Raw genomic sequence first — 14,455 nt, 5'->3', positions numbered from 1 at the left:
TATTTTACTTATTGTACAACAGTTTCGCACTTCCAATGAGAAACTGTATTACACTATAGTCTATAGCTGACGATAGATACAATAAACCGAAACCGAATTAACTGAATCGGTACTAACTAAAAATATTCTGTTTCGTTTCAAACGCATTCATACATTTAAAACAACCGCATGGTAAAATTCTCACGAGCTTCATATATTTATAATGTAGTGTTGTGGATCTACAATGCATGTTTTCGGTCTAAAAAGGATATTTTTTATATTATTGCTTAGTAAACCTGATTTTTGTCCAACTGAATTAGCTAAATCCCGTCAGATTTTATTATACGAAACAATGGTGTAATTTGATTAAACTTCTTCGTTATAAGTGTTTTGGTAGGTAACGTATGAATTGTCAAAAGTGGATTTACTAGGTGATAAACCAAAATGTAGGCTATGTAGCATATTTTATATATTTTGTGATAATAGTAGAATATAATTATTATTACAAAAGACGTGAAAAAACGTTGACGACGTCTGGTTTGAGACGCTTCTCTGGTCATCAACGGTACTTCTAGGAGATTCCTTCACGTCCAAAACGGTCAGTCTGGATGTGGCGTTACCTAGGAAGAAAAACTTCAGAACAAAGCATTATCGCATCCTTATGAGCTGACTTACAGCTAAACCCTTCACATACAATTAGTTCTTTAACTGATGATCAAATGTAGTTTATCTCGAGTCAAAAACGTATTCTTTGCCTCTGCAAAATATTCGATCTCTAAATTCCAAAAATTCTTAAGAGTTCCAAACAATTTGTCAAATTCTGCCAGAGATTACTCTTGCCCTAATCATAAATAAGCTGCTTTGTGCAATGAGCACACTTCAATTATATGAGAAGACAGTCCGAAGCTCCAACCATTGATATGTTGTACAGAGGAAAATATTCTTGTGAATATAGAAATATCTCCGGAAACTAAACTCTAATTACAACTACATCCTACACCTCTGCAAATTCTCACCGCCTTTCCTATTTTACTTAGGCCTCATCCCTTCCTCAACTCCTTCAAACGGTGGAAAGGCTTCATTAAAATGAGATGACAGCCCGAATACTTTGGGGAAAAAGGCAAGTATTCTCTGTAAGGACCAACTTGTCTCTAGAGTCTAAATTATATTTTCAACAGCACCAAATGCTTCACAAAAATCTAAACTCATTTTTATCCCGCTTAGAATGGTGCTTGTACTCAACACCTTCCAAAGGTGAAAAGGCTTCAGTCAAATCAGGAGATACCACGACATTCCAATTATGAATAAATTTGGAACGAAGGAATAATTTTAAAACCACTGAAATGTCAATGGAGACGAAGAAGGACGTGGGTGCAAGCAGAGCGCGCGGCCCGGACCATGATGCAGGTGGCAGTAGTGTAGGTAATTTGGCGGATCGATAGTGGTCGGTGGTGTAGCACTAGTCCAGTTCAGTTCCACAGTTCCTCTGGCTACTCCACCACCTGTCGTACAACCCGCCACCCGCTACACCTGCCTTGCCACAGTCCTCTGTCGCTGCTGCAACCTCCGCCCCATCGGTGAGTCCGCTGGCCTTTCAAACATATTTGATATCTATACCCCGGAATATTCTACACTCGGGGCACTATATATATATATATATATACTCTCTATTTCCAACCACAACAAATGCTTCTGCAAATTCCATTAATGCAAGTTCCAATACAAGTCATCTAAAAACTATATCGCAGGTGGGCGATAACTTGGCTGTTTTGTGAAGTGATGTCATTGGTATTTGATTTACTAGCAAAGTGTTCAACAAGGCGTTGTTCGTCATAACTTATATTATCATATTATTGTACTCTGTTGAAGAGAAAACATCCAAATTGTTTATAGGTACAGTAGGAACGAGAATCTAACACGTGATATATTGAAAGTGTTCCGAGAAGGTTGCACAACGTTTGGACATTCTGTAAAGGAAAGGATTACGTTACTCACCCTTATCCACTGTTCCAACATAACATGTAGTATGAAATGTTTGTTTGTAATTATCATTTTGTCTAGACGAAAATGTAAATTGGTGTTAATGTAACCAGTCTTGTGCTGGTTATTGCCTGAATTATTAAATAATTAAATTAGTCTATAAATTGTATAGTCTGTTATTCTTATGATGGTTAATTGTTATTCTTTGAATTGGCAATGCGATTATTAATTCATATTCCGATACATATGTTTTGGTCCGGTTTCGTATTTATCGGATCGATTGTTAAATGATACAACAATGATTTCAAAATCTTTTAACGCATTATAACACACATTTTTAACACAGTGGTTTTCTAATGTTTTATTAAAATTAAATGTGTTAAAATGCATTATATATATTTTAAAATTGGTAAAAATTATAAAATAGGAACGTCCAAATATTTATTAGTAGAAATTAAGTTCAACGTAAAATGAAATAAAGCTATCCAAAATTATAATACGTACAAACTAAAATCATATATTTAACTAGTTTGAACAAAATAATCACGAGCTATTTATATTTTAAGAAGGCAATGAAGTCTTTGTATACAAAAGCGCCTGCTAAATAATGTATGCCTAATGAGAAACTCTGTCATTACAATTCCTCTGGAATAAGACCACCTTGTGGCTATGATGTCATTTCCTTGTATGGTAAAATGCCAAGGCAATGTCGTAAACTTGTGCTATAGTGCTATAATAGAATACTATATAACACATATTCGGAAAAGAAAACTTTGAACTCGCTCCTCACCTGTGTTTTTACATCTTATATCACATTTATGAGTTTTGATACTTTGATGTATCGAGTGTCCCAGAGGTTTAACCGTTTTATTTTATACTACTTGCCCATTTATGCACCGAACATTTTCAAACTCTACACAATTAATAAAGTAGGGTTTAAAAATATTCTGTGAAAATTAAAACTCTTTAACAGTAATTTTGTAGAAACAAAATGGTGACATATTAAAAATTTTACCACTTTGCTTCCTATAAAAATTTATGTGTTGAATTACCTGATTTGATTACTGCCTGTTTTACCGCTCATTGTTGAAAACAGCTGTTTGATTGAAGAATATTGCTTGTGCTATAAAAATATAACCTAATTTCCTTCATTACAGTTTTACTGATATTGAAGTTCGAGAAATGGCTTTTTAATGTTGAACAAAAAGTGAGGTGTTGTGCGTGAAATTTTGCTTTGGCAAAATTACAGAAGCAATTAGACAATTTCAGGTTGCCTACCCAGGAGTTGAATCACCTAGCAATCTAACAATAACTAAGTGGACAAATATTTTGTTACAAAAGTGTCGTAAAAAAATACTCCAGAGGATCAAATGAGGGAAGATAAGTACTAGTATGCGCACCGACGCTCCGCTCTCGAGGTAAATCGAAATCACTAAGGAAGGTTGAACATGAAACTGGTGTTCCAAAGTCTTCAGTACAGAGAATAAATAAGAAAAACAAAATTAACTTTTACAAAAGTCACCTAGTCCATAATCTTCTTGAAGATGATCCGGACAGGAGAGTGGAATTTTGTTCTCATATCATTGAGTTTCATGAGCTAGATCATAATTGGCATACTCAAATTGTTTTTTCGACTAGTCCACTTTCTACCGCAATAGTGCTGTAAATAGGCATAATTGTAATTATTACAACACCGGTAATCCACACATTCTTGAACAGACTACTCAAATAAAAAAGAATTGCTGTTTGGACAGCAGTAAGTTGTAAATGGGTTTGCTATCTTACGACATTTCTGACAGTTCAATGACTGGGAATAGGTATGAACAGGTTTTAAATGAACAAGTTTTGACTCATTTTACGGTTTCAGAAATGAATAAAGCAATATTCCAACGATATGGCGCTCCTCCTCATTTCGCAAATCCTGTCAAGCGATTACTAAATGACAACCTTCATGGCCGTTAAATTAGTCGTAGAAGTGAATTTTTAGATTGGCACCCGCGATTCCCAGATTTGACCGTGTGTGATTTCTTTTATGGGGTTATTAAAAGAACGAGTATATACTCGTAGCGTCAATAATAAGGAATTAAAACAACCAGTTGAAGAGGAACTTCCTCGAATAGCACAACATTGTTTTGTAAGAGCTTCCGATTCATTTGTTAAGCGCTGTTATCAGTGTATCGCTGTGGATGGATTACATTTCGAATAATTGTGGACTGTAATTGTAGGTTTTTGAATAGGCTATGTTCTAATTTTCTGATTGAAATGCTTTATTTCTCTAGAACATTTCTCTGCAATTGTATAAATAATTTTATACAAAAATACTGTTTTTTGCTGTTTTTAAAGTATAGTTTTGCAAAACGCCACCATTTTGTTTAAACAATTCCTAGAGAGTTGAAATTTTCACAGAATATTTTTAAAAGCCATTTAATGAATTGTGTGGTGTTTGAAAATGTTCGGTGCATTAATGGGCAAGCTATATAAAATCAAACGTTTAAACCTCTTCGTGAGACATCCGGTATTTCATTTATTTAATGAAACTTCTATTATTCTATTCAATTCAATAATTTCTAGTTAGACTAATCCTTTTAGTAATATCAAATCTATTGGACAAATAAAAGTTTAATATGAACGTTTCTAAAACCATTTGTATGAAACATGTCAGCTGCACTAATTCTGAAATTGCAATTTAGTAAATCAAACATTTTTAATTAAGCCAGTTCCTGGTAAAAGGTGGAATAACTACTAAAGCTGTATTTTGGAACCTCTGCCATTTTACTTGAGGAGACGCAGATATAGCCCCAGCACCAGAGACTGCATAAGTCCAATAGATTTACTATGCCTACAAGTATATACTGGCATTACATAAGCTGAAGCCATGTCCGCCATCTTGTTGTAGTCTAGAAACGCAAAACTGCGCTCAGAATGGTGCAAAATTATGTTCCTGTTTCAAATAACTCTGAAGTTGTGTGTGCTTCTTAGGAAATTACAATTTGCAATGGTTAAGTTAATATTTAAGGTACTCACTACTAGAGGCACCTGTGATGAATTCAATTGAATTTATTGGCGGATTATTCAAGACACTACTATAAAACCAAACTAGACGGAAAAACCTGCGAATGCTTGCAAGTGCAAGTACAGTAAGGAACTTGAAATGAACACTGCACGGCTAGTTTACAGTGGCAGAAGACTGAGAAGACGTGAGAAATAAGCACTAATATGCTACATAAAACCCGTTCTTTCCTAAAGTAAAATCCAAGCGAGTGCTGCGAAAATATAAGGGATGTTAAGTTCAGTTTCATTCCACTTTCCACTCAGTGCAGCGTCTGATGTCTAACGCTGTGACAGATTTGACCTCTGGAATCTGGAATCAACATCCACCTGAAGAGATCCAACACATCCCTCACATTGAGTGGAAGGTGAATGAATGGAGCTGAACTTGTATTATTCAAAACATTCGTATTCCCTTGCTAACAACCACTTCTCACCATTGCTCTACGATATGTGTACAAAACATAACCTTTTCATCGACCAATGATAACCAATACAAACAATCATATTCATCATATAGTTGATGAGTGACTGTTACTGATCGGATTTCAGTTTACATGACTGTTCATAGACCTAAGAAACAAGAAGCAGTAAACGGCGATCGGAAAGCTTTTATTTCCCCGGGGTTTATACTTTTCGCGGAGGAAATCCGAAGATACGAACGTACACAGGAGGCCAAAATTGTTCCGCAAGCAAAAGAGGGTGGAGGGCCACACTTTTTGTATCTTTTATGTATGATAGCATATTTTTCTGATTGAAAATAATTTTGACAAATATATTAAAAAACTTAAAAATATTTAATTAATTAATAGCCTAATGTTGTAATTAATATATTTCAATACAAATGTCCTCATATTGGCCAGTGAGTGGTCCATACTAAAATGGGGACGTACAGACTGAAACGCAAAAAGACGATCGGCCTCTCTTAAAAAAATTTATCACTAAGATATGTTGTGTAGGCTATGCTATGTAATCCAGCTTCAGTGTTCCTTAAATCCAGCTCCATTAGCCTTAAATAATTCAATATCAGTAGGTGCACCTAGGAACTGTTTCGCTCTCGACCTAAAGGCACCGATGTCCTGTACTGTATTACATTCTAATTATTCCAAAGTGGATGTGGAGATGACATATACGGATATATCTAAGGAGCGGTTGGCGTGCCATTTACAAGAGTATACTATAACGCTCCTGTAAATATAGCACGAAATTACGTACGGACCTTAAAGGAAGTTTTCTGAACTCGGTTGCATGTAAATCATTTAAATGTCCATTCGCGTTTACCATTCAAGTAGTATTTACTACGTTTCATTTTCTCTGTGAAATCTGTGTTTCTAGAGCTGGTTGGAGTTATTGTGTAATAATAAAATAGGTATTATTTAGTAGGCGATGGTAAGTAATAACTTGACTAGATGGAATCCTAGTGTAATAACGCTTCTCTTCTAAATTTTCAGACTGTTAAAGGAACTAGACAGTAATTGCTTTACAGCTAGAGAGTGGTCATAATTTCTTTCCAACAATATTGAAAATGTATTATATTTCCTAAAGTGTTTAAAAATTACACAGTAATCCATACTAATGAAAGAAATAACTACAAAAATAAAAAAGTATAAATATAGTACAATTAACGTAATAAGAATACATATGTAACAAAAGAATATTACCAAGGTTGAAAATTAATATTTTAATTTTATGAAACATCTGTGAATTTATTACGTACCATATAAAAAATGTGTATTTATTGTTAATACTTCAAGACCTTGTGGATCGAAATGAGGTATTATGGTGATATGAACATTCCAACAACAACCATTATTACTTACGTTGCGGATATTTTGGATTAGCCAATGGGGAATTTATTGGGATCGTTAGCTATGTAAAGGGTATTTCACTATATCATCTCTATTTGAAGCTTTAGTACTCAGAGCAAAGAAGTGGCGGAGGTTGGGTGAGGAGATGGGGATTCCGTCCTGATTAAATTGAGAACATTGAAGTCATTAAACTTCAGTGATACTTACTTATTAGAGAGATTACTTAAAATATGACCACACTTGTGCGGTTTCAACTCAACTTTCAATCCAACAATCCTTTCATGTCGCCTTTAATTGCATGCACCAACGCATGTCCTTATTGAAAGAGTTTTCTGTCTACATTTATTCATCGGTTTCGTGCAACAAATGTAATTGATTTGACTAACTTGAGTGGATTTCTCGTAATAAGTGCGGCTTATTTAGTAATAAAAAAAAATGGAAAAAGGAAAAAGAGAAGATCATGGATGAAGGACTATTTGAAAAAAAGGAACCGTCAAATTGTGGGTGAAATACGTTTGGATAAAGATCTTTACCAGAATATCAAAAGCTCCCTTAGATATTTAACTTAGACATATGTGACGTGATGCAATTCCTTCGGAAACCAAATTAGCTATCATGCTTAGATTAAGTGCTACGAAGATTCATCCATGTTCCTCGTGTATTTATTATATATATATATTATTAACAGTCAATGAGGTATGCTATTTGATCAAAATAAATTGTTGTGAGAGGTAAAAATAAACTGACCGGTAAACTCATGGTGACGTACGAGATAACCAGCTCCCCAACAAATCCCCAACAGTCTTGCTCAGCACAGGTTTCAACACGAAAATTATAACTTGCAACACGTAAGATGCAAACAATAGCGCATGCGTTACGTGCCCAACACTTCCAACGAGACGCATGCAACGTAACGCCTATAAAACGCATAGCTATGAGGTTAGGAAGATGAAGGTGTTATGTGCTATTATTTCACATCGGACCTTCGTCTATTCATTTGTAGCAGTAATGTAATGTCAGCTGTTGAAGAGGCTATGTTACACTAACATACAGACTGTTTGGAAGATGAAGATACTATGTGTCTATGGCACGCACATACCACCATTCTCTTAATCACTGTCCGTTGACTTTCTACACTGAGGGTGTTGCTGCTTGCTAAGATGAGAAGAAGTAAACAAAAATAGTATAACTGGATCTTAATAAACCAAAAGATAAATCAAATACAGGTACTTTTCAAATATATCAACAATAAAAATAAAAAAACAGTACTAACTGATTTTTAGGTTATGTTAAAAGTTGAAAGTAGATAATATTATTTATCAAATAGCTAGTTATAAAAAAAATGTTATATTTGTAATAAAAGAAAGTTGAGGCGATCCATCAAATGGTGAATATAAACCGGACAAAGGAATTATCAGTGATGGTGAGGATGGTTATACAAGAAGTATACACTTCTTCTTCTAGAAAGTTCCTTTCCTGTCGATTTTTTCAAAAATCTACTTTAATAAATACAAATTTGTACCCCTTAAACAAGGATGGTACTATGAAGTATTAGCGAACCAATTAAAAAGTATAGGCTAGACCTACATGTATTTTGGTTCCATATTAGAACTAACAAAACAGTGTTTTCAATTTATTTAAAATAAAATATACCTTTAAATTTGACTTTGACTTGTGTTATGATCTACTCATGTGATCATGTACGTTTTCCTTTGTAGCCTGCACCCTCAAAACTGTGCTATATACACAAATTTTCAAAGATTTAATGTACGTTTTTGAAGAAAAAAACTGGAAGAACTTTTGTAATGTAAAATATTGCACATAAAAAACTTGAGTCTTTTAAACGCGTTTTTGTAATGCAATAAAATAAAGTTAAGCTCGATTTTCTAAAGTTTTATTATTTGAACCATAACACCTTCGTTTTTAATGCTCTTCAAAGTATGCTCATTTATATCAAAGCTTTTTAATGGCACCACTTCTGAAAACATTTAGGTCTGGTATTTACGAAACGAGACGGAACGTACTGATTCATTGAATGGAGATCTGTTACTTTATGAATGGTCTGGGATTTTAAGCACAATATGGAAAGTGTATTGGCAGCATGCTGGTGGGATGCATTGAAACTTCTGGATGTGGTACAGTGGAAAGGGAAGTTCGTGTCAGTGAAAAGATATGGGTAAGTAGTGATTCGACCTTATGTTTCTTTCAATAACCTTTACTGACGGGTATACCAGGACGCGCCTTTACGTTCAAATGCATGGGTTAGAAAACTAGGCTCTATTGGAGAGTACTTATACTCTACATATGGTTTCTTACATTCTACTAAAACTGTGATGCCCTATCCCATTTTATTTAGAGTCTTGTATGAGTATTTATTTTCAAAATTACGTCTCAAATGAAAATTAAGAAAACATTTTAACTTGGCATCTATGTTAAACTAATCAAAAGGGCAGTAAGAAATAATAAAGTAAATAATATCACTTTCCGTTTCAAAATGGCAGCATTCAAGTTTTTAAAATTAAATATCTGGAAAGCCGTTATTACCACTTCAACAAATTTCAAAGAATAATGTTTCGTTTTTAAATTTAATCGTCATTCCAAACGTATCATATTAAATATTAGTTGAAACATATGAGCTAGGACTATTTTAGTTGCTATCTGTACGTAAAAATACGTTTCTCTGCAGATATAAATGTTTTATTAAATTAAAACAGTTGTTTATAATGCTATAACCAATAATAAAAATATGCTCTGGATCTAAGAGTGGACTTTTGATCCGGAAAAAAATGAATACTCAATTACTATCATAGGCATAACTTTTTAAAACGAAATTAATGACAAGTTTTAAGTTAATAGTAAATAGTTAATAGTAACTAGTTAATAGTAAATGGTTAATAGTAAATAGATTCATAATAACAGTTTTCGAGATATTATTTGATATATTTTTTTATAAAACCACGTGCAGTCAGATAGACTCTAATCGAAGCAAGAAAGCACATATGCTTCTTTATATGTTCGTGCTTATTTTTATGTCTATTATCATTTGCGAAACATCGAGTATAAAATATAAATATATTATATTACAATTTGTTCTAATTTATAATACATTAAAATTACCTCATCTAATGATTTATTTACAACATGACGAGGGGGGGTGGAGTGTCCCCCTCCTAATTACATCACTGGTGTTTGGCTAACGTCAGGTCTGTTGAAGACTTTAACGTGGTATTGACCGGCTCCCAGGAGAGGGTTTCCCGGCTGCGGTGCAAATTGTGACTCACCTTCTAGCGTGCACACATCTCATCGTAATCCATTCTTTAACTCGTTCGGGATGATAATGTAAACTTTTATATAACTATGCTTCCGGATAAAACTATTGACTAATGAAAATAATTATGTTTCAATAAAAGAAATTTGAGAATATTTGGAATGATTGGTCAGTAAATGTGTCCACAGCCACAACACTACACTGGCAACGCTGAATCAGAAAACCTTCGACAGTAATGTAATATTTAGCTAATATTTATGTGGGAGTGCTTGATTCAATGTGAATATTGAATTTAGCTCCAGTTCACCTTCCTTTTAGTGCAGTGTCTGGAATCTGATGCTGTAACGGACCAGACTCCTGGAATCTGTATCACTACTTTATGTGTAGAAAAACAGTGCGTAGAAATTGGTAGTGCATTCAAATTGTGCACCTGACGAGACAATGAGAATACCTCTTCACCTAGATCATACTATATTATGTAGTCTATGTATCTCTGAGATTAAAACGATGTAAAGAGTTTATTTTGAACTTCTTAATAGCCGACTTTTAAGGATCTCTTCAGACGATTACATGAGTCAAGTCTATTACAGCGTCAGAATCCATAAGCCTGCACTAAGAGGAAGCTGGACTAAAGCTAAACTTATCATTCACAATATAATATGGTCATAATTTTACGTGACATGCTTTTAAGAAATTCCCTACGTTGCGTTGTACGTCAGTTTATACGTACTTGTATAATCTAATATCGAAAATTAAAAACAAACTATTCCAGACGTTTGCTTTAGATAAATTCATTTGTATATATACTGTGTTTTCAAATAAGTTTGGTATTGGTGAGATTTTTATTTTTATTTTTTTATTATTTCAACGGCATCACCATTTCAACAAGTAAGTTTCAAATTTATCTACATGCATAACAATTGACCAAAGAAACTAATTAGTAGACTAAAACAAAAACAATAGAATATGCAACCAGTAAAGAAAAAAATAGATACATAATGAAACAAATAGATATGAATTGTAAGATGCATAACAAGAAAGTATAAATAGATAACAAGTAATGTGTAACAATAAATAGATAAATATATAAAAATAACAAAGAAAGATGCTTAACAAGAACGATGCAAAACAAGAAGTAAACTATGACGTAGGTAACAGTTTTGACAAGCAAGTTAACTGTGATAATAAAATAAAAGACTGAGACACAACACAGGCAGGGTAGGTGTAGAGACGAGCCAATAATAATAACAGCTACAGTGATGCAAGCCGACTTTTGATTGCAGATGTGGATGCGATAAAGATGTTGAGGGTGGATGGAATGTTGTTCCCTAGCCGCTGAATCCTCAGCATTGGGCCATTTGCTACATAAGAGGAGGAAGCTGCGACCTTAGTGAAAGAATTCATGGCTCTGGTTCCAAACGAGGTTCCCAGTAATGTCTGTGTACCCCATAGATCCTCTTCCAGAAGTGCCCGGTGTAACAACTCCAAATCAACACTTAAAACAAAATAAATCTTCAAACTCACTGAGTCTTTTGGGAACTAACCGCACACGCGAAGCTCGCCGCTTGTTTAAACTTGATAAACTTCTTAAAAAGTCGTTAGTGAAGAAATTGTTTATTTTCGTGTGCAATGTCAGTAAATCTAATATCAATAAACAGAAAATATTATTTAATACAGTACATGTTATTAAATTAAAATAATAGTATGTTATTAATAGTAAAATGTAATTAAATATGTTGCTGTCACTCACAACGTAGTAGAATTTGGTTCTTACATATAAGTTACGCATATCTTGGAACACAGACACGTTTTAGTATGCCTTGACCGTGCTGAACATAACTGTCAGGCTCAATATGACGAACTGAGAGTTCAGACTTGTAATCAATTAATGCTGAAGACAAATGTAATTAAATATGTTGCTGTCACTCACAACGTAGTAGAATTTGGTTCTTACATATAAGTTACGCATATCTTGGAACACAGACACGTTTTAGTATGCCTTGACCGTGCTGAACATAACTGTCAGGCTCAATATGACGAACTGAGAGTTCAGACTTGTAATCAATTAATGCTGAAGACAAATGTAATTAAATATGTTGCTGTCACTCTGCTGACACGAGTAGAGAGACTTGTAAGGTTGTCACTCACAACGTAGTAGAATTTGGTTCTTACATATAAGTTACGCATATCTTGGAACACAGACACGTTTTAGTATGCCTTGACCGTGCTGAACATAACTGTCAGGCTCAATATGACGAACTGAGAGTTCAGACTTGTAATCAATTAATGCTGAAGACAAATGTAATTAAATATGTTGCTGTCACTCACAACGTAGTAGAATTTGGTTCTTACATATAAGTTGCGCATATATTGGAACACAGACACGTTTTAGTATGCCTTGACCGTGCTGAACATAACTGTCAGGCTCAATATGACGAACTGAGAGTTCAGACTTGTAATCAATTAATGCTGAAGACAAATGTAATTAAATATGTTGCTGTCACTCACAACGTAGTAGAATTTGGTTCTTACATATAAGTTACGCATATATTGGAACACAGACACGTTTTAGTATGCCTTGACCGTGCTGAACATAACTGTCAGGCTCAATATGACGAACTGAGAGTTCAGACTTGTAATCAATTAATGCTGAAGACAAATGTAATTAAATATGTTGCTGTCACTCACAACGTAGTAGAATTTGGTTCTTACATATAAGTTACGCATATATTGGAACACAGACACGTTTTAGTATGCCTTGACCGTGCTGAACATAACTGTCAGGCTCAATATGACGAACTGAGAGTTCAGACTTGTAATCAATTAATGCTGAAGAAAAATGTCTATTGTTTAATTATAACTTCCAAATTTATTTTGATAACTATATGAATTAGGCCTACCTGAATATTTGGTTTCATAAATTTTAACAAGTTTGCAAACAAACATCTTCTTTTAAATAAAACTAATCAAAATGCACTATTCCGATCTTTATGCAACTAATAACAACGATGATCAAGTTGGATAAGCTGCTGCTTGATGCTTCCACGTTATCGACCAAATTCTTATCTTGCTAGGCGTACATTTGGAACGCTGCCCTGTAGAGTTGTAAACCGTGAGCAGTCAATTATAACGTAATTTAAATATGCAAACGTTAAGGTCCTACATAACTCGTAGCATTGATATACATACTGCAGCAATACTCAGACTTGTAAAATTTCGGAACTCAGACTTGTCTGATAGGAATTATTTCCCATGCTCAGCCTCAACTGCTACATATATGTGTAACTCCTGTTCGATACCTGACATACAACAAATCTTTGTTACAGAAATAATGAACGATCAGCTAGGAGTCGATTACATCATGATCGATATATATATATATATATATATATATATAATAGATATATATATATATATATATATATATATATATATATATATATATTTCTGAAACACGTATGAAGAGTTGATGTTCTACGGCAATGTGGATGATTCCATCCAATCTTGGAATACAGTCGATGGCTGATTCCAGAACTGATGTGTTACTTATAAAAGATCGTTAACAATATAAAGCTGGTCCACTGAGTTCAGAAAATATGTTATATGATCGACAAAACAGCATCCCATCAGCCTAACAAGATGATGTTGGTAGAAAATACAAACACAATTTTCAGTTAATATCAAACAATTACAATTTGACTGAGCGAATAAAGAAGAAATTTAAGTTTGATTTATTTTGAAGAAAAAGATGAATTGCCTCTCCATAAGTTAATGTTAAGACTGTATTAATCAGTAAGAACCTTGGGTACTAGAAACACAGAACAATTCATGAAGTCTCAGTTCTGATATGCAAAACTACAAGTACAACTGAATAACCTCAAATATGGTGGATAAATTGAACATTAATACAAAAATTGCCCTGAATTTTTAACGCAGTCTTATAGTTTTTTTTTTTTTTTTTTTTTTTTTTTTTTTACTACATATCCTTTATCTTGTTGTGATCTGGCGATCATTTGTAATTATTGTGAGGGCTACTACAAAAAAAGGTTCCTGAAAACCGTCAATATCCTTTGAGAATTGAAAATTAGTTTATTAAGTCCTTTACATTAACATAGGGATAATGCTGTGGCTTTCTCAGTGATAGGTCATGGTTTCGATTCTCGTGGAGGTCAATAAAAGTTTCCCGATTATATAAAGGTTGAAAAAGTTGTACCGACTATAATATTTTCCTACAACATAGTAGAGTTGTCTTCAACGTAGATTCCAAAAAATGTTTTCAAACTCTCTTTACTTACTCTATTCCCCATCTCTCACACTCACTTTCTTTCTACCCCTTCCAATCTTTAACACATTTTGAGTTCAACAAGGTTTC

The 14,455-nt window shown here is 33.9% G+C and overlaps 1 protein-coding gene across 1 annotated transcript in view; it reads left to right on the top strand.

Annotated features, from left to right (window-relative positions):
• Positions 1-1,465: 1,465 nt before the first annotated feature.
• LOC124353981 (forkhead box protein J1-like) overlaps positions 1,466-14,455 on the top strand; it is a 48,082-nt gene continuing 35,092 nt past the window's right edge. Inside the window, exon 1 of the mRNA XM_046804082.1 lies at positions 1,466-1,556. The gene's annotated coding sequence lies outside the window, so the exon portion shown is untranslated. The remainder of the gene's footprint in view (positions 1,557-14,455) is intronic.

This window comes from Homalodisca vitripennis, chromosome 2 (assembly GCF_021130785.1).
Source record: "Homalodisca vitripennis isolate AUS2020 chromosome 2, UT_GWSS_2.1, whole genome shotgun sequence".
Lineage (NCBI taxonomy): Eukaryota > Metazoa > Arthropoda > Insecta > Hemiptera > Cicadellidae > Homalodisca > Homalodisca vitripennis.
Note: the sequence above shows the minus strand (reverse complement) of the source record. Positions and strands in the feature narration are given on the sequence as shown.